Genomic DNA, 3,985 nt, shown 5'->3' on the forward strand with positions numbered 1-3,985 from the left:
CCCTGAAGTTCAGTTACTCATCCATAAGCTTCAAGGCTTCTCGATATCACCACAGAAATCTGAAGTATCTCAAAGTAGTGAGACTTCGCAATTCAATCTACCTCATCCTCTCACTAGACTTCAGAGCGGAAAGCTTGGTATTGAACCCACTGAGCTGCCCTTACCTAAAAGGAAAAGGGAAAAGAAGAACACTGAAGGATCTGACAGTGAGGCACTTTCATCCACATCCTCCATCTCATCTTCCCCTGTGCGAAGTCAACCATCCACTCCCTCATTACACATTGTTGTTCATCAGGGATTAGGAACTTCAACATCCTAACCTGCTCAATCCTCAATATCAAGTCCTTCCCAAACATCTGCAATTTCATCAGCCATCTCATACCCTACTGGTGTTTCAATGGCAAATCCATGGAATAGACCTGGTGCGGTCAATATGCCTGCACCATTACATGCATTACTTGATGCTCCTGAAAAACGGCTACCCAAGTTTAACCCAGATGATGGTATACAAGCTGAGGAACATATTAATAACTTCATGTTATCAGTTAATTTGAAAGGAGTGATGGAGGAAGATGTTTTCATTAGGCTTTTCCCTTATATTTTGCAAGGATCAGCAGGATCAAGGTATTTTTCCTTGCCTTCTGGATCCATTACCAGTTGGACCACTTGCCAAGAGCAGTTTCTCACTAAGTATGGTGATGGTAGATCTTTAGCCACATTAATAAATGACCTCTCCAATCTTAGGATAGAGCATAGGGAACCGATTAAAGAATTCAATGCGCGATTCAAAAAACTCTTGAATAAAATCCCAACGGCCTCCAAACCAAGTGAACAAATCAGAAGCAAATGGTATATAACTGCCCTACCTGCCAATATAGCTATTTTCGTAGACAGGGCCGGAAAACCAACTTTAGCTGAAAACATGAGAGAAGCACTTGCTATGGAGAAACGTATTAATGCTCTAGAAAAGAAAGCTGCTCTTGAAGATAGAAAATCCAAAAAATTCTCTTTTAAAGATGATTCAAAGAAGAAAACCCCTAAAGATCCATATGATATGGAAGGTCTGCAAAAAGTCCTTAAGACTTTGTCAAATGAAATGGTTGAAATCAAAGAACAAGTAGCAGAAACCTCAACTAAAAGGCCCTTTAGAAATTTCAAGAAAACCGAATCAAAACCACCAAATGTTATATATAATACAGATTCAGGTCCTGAGGAAGAAGAAGAAGAGGAAACAATTTCACCAACTGATGAAGAAGAGGAAGTTGTTGAATGCCCTAGAATGTGGGATTTCATACTGCCTAACTCTGATACAGAAAATGAACAAGAAGCCTTTCCTGTCACCACTAGGAGTAAAGGTGCCCCTGAACCCGTCTAGGCAACTTCAAAGAAAAGAAGTGCAGGTGCTACTACTACAAAGGAAAAGGTATCCACAAAGAAGCCAGCTGCAACAGTTCCACAAAACCAACCTTCAACCTCAAATATACCTTCAACATCTAAAACACTGGTAGTATCCGATTCAATGGATTACAATATTGTTGATGATATGAAGAAAACTAAGGCAAATATTACTATGTTTGAACTTAGTAAACTAAAACATCAGCAGAAATTGCTTCTCAAAGAATTGAATGTTGTTCCTTCTTCACCTCTTCCCAGTGCTAAAGCTGCAAATGATTCAGGTCAACCACCTTCTAGCAGGATTGAAGCTACTGATACAATTCTGATTGGAGACAGATCAAATTCCCATACTCCTCCTTTCCTCTTAACCTATGAGATTTATAATCGAAATCTGCACAATTGTTTGATTGACTCAGGGGCATCCTCAAATATAATGCTAGCTTCGGTTTGTTCCAAACTGAACATTGAGCCCCAAAAGTCCGCAATCCACATTATGCAGTTAGATAGAACCAAGGTACAGGTTGTAGGAGAAATTAACTCTGTAACTATCAGGTTACCGGTAGATCCACAAGTAGTTCAAAGAATTGATATCTTAATCGCTGATATACCTGAGTTTTATGGTTTAATATTGAGTAGGGATTGGTCTAAGAAGCTCCATGGGTATATTTCTACCGATTGGTCCCACATGTGGCTACCCTACAAGGGAAAGCCAAATCAAATAAAAATCAATCGGGAAAAACACATGACCCATACTGTTACAGAATTTGAACAAGAGAATCAACCAATAGCATTTAATAACAATATCTTGGGGAATTATTCATCTGAGTCATTCTTTGGCAATTTCACAGCCCAACCATCTCCTTTCTCAGTAAACAATTTTACATCTCAGATCGAAAATTATTCACAAACAGACAGGTCAAGATGTTTTAATGATACTGAGAAAACTGTAAATAAAATTGTTGATAATTCTTTATTTTGGTCACTATATTTTGATGGCTCTAAATCTAGCGAAGGCTCGGGAGCAGGATGTATATTGGTTAGCCCTCAGGGAGAAAAAATGATGCTGTCCTATAGGTTGGAGTTTGAATGCACAAACAATACAGCTGAGTACGAAGCCTTAGTCCAAGGACTATACAAAGCGATTGACCTTAAGGTTCAATATTTGAAAGTGTTTGTCGATTCAGAAATTATTATTAAACAAGTGAGAAATACGATTCATTGTCTTTCAAACCACCTCAAACATTATCAGTCGCTGGTACAAGAACTCACCTCTCACTTTTAAGCATTCAATATTTCTTCTATCCCTAGGTCTCAAAATTCAGCAGCCAACTTGCTAGCCAATGTTGCTTCCAAACTCCTACCTTCTGAAGATTATAGCCCAGATAGATTTTCAGTAGAATTGATTTTTAGACCATCAATTCCTGACAATGTCACTAATTGGAGAGTATTCAATCACGATGACGACATCCTACAATTTTTAACTTCCGAAAATTCCTACGATGATCAGATCATAGAGGAAGGCGAGAATGATCTTCAAATGAGTGAAAAACACGAGGAAAACTCAATACCGAAGCCTGTGGTGAAGCTTGAGGATCTTTACGATATTAAAGACAGGTTTAAACCTGTGACCAATACAAAGCTCCAAAGTTCCACCTTAAGGTTTGAATTGATAAATCTTGGCACTGAGCAGAATCCTCAAAACATTAATTTAGGATTAGGACTTTCTGTGGAAGAAATGACAGCATTCATTAGACTGTTAAGGAAAAATAAACATGTCTTCGCTTGGAAATATGATGATTTAAAGACATATGATACATCTATCATCCAGCATACTATTCCAATGCTTGCAGAACAAAAACCAGTTCAACAAAAGTTGAGGAAAATACATCTGAACTTAGAGAGTCAAATAAAATCATAACTCAATAAACTCTTGAAAGCTAAGATTATTTTTGCCGTTCGGCACTCAAACTGGGTTTCCAATATGGTGCCTGTTAGGAAGAAAAATGGCGATATCAGGATTTGTATAGATTTCAGAAATCTGAATAAGGCAAGCTTAAAAGATAATTTCCCATTACCTACTATGGAGCAGATACTCCATTCAGTAGCAGGCTCTGAGTTGATGTCCTTTTTAGATGGTTTTTCAGGATATAACCAAGTTTTGGTCCATCCTGATGACAGACTCAAAACTACATTCAGAACAAAATGGGGAACTTATGCTTATGAGAAAATGCCTTTCGGACTTATTAATGCAGGAGCCACGTTCCAAAGAGCGATGGATATAGCTTTCAAAGGATTGATCAATAAAATAGTAGTTGTCTACTTAGACGATATTACTGTATTTTCTAAGAAGAGATCCAATCATTTGCATGATTTAAACCAAATCTTTGAACGTTGCAGAAGGTACGGTATTTCACTCAATCCCAAAAAATCCTTCTTTGCTCTTAATCAAGGAAAGCTCTTGGGCTTTATTGTTTCCAAAGATGGCATTTATATTGATCCGGATAGGATTAAAGAAATCTCTGAAATCCCTTTTCCTCATAATAAAAAATCCATGCAGTCATTTTTAGGCCAAATCAATTTTTTCAAAATA

The sequence above is a fragment of the Pinus tabuliformis genome, chromosome Q (assembly GCF_031772625.1).
Source record: "Pinus tabuliformis cultivar Carrire ecotype Pingquan chromosome Q, CPIR1, whole genome shotgun sequence".
Classification (NCBI taxonomy): Eukaryota; Viridiplantae; Streptophyta; class Pinopsida; order Pinales; family Pinaceae; genus Pinus; species Pinus tabuliformis.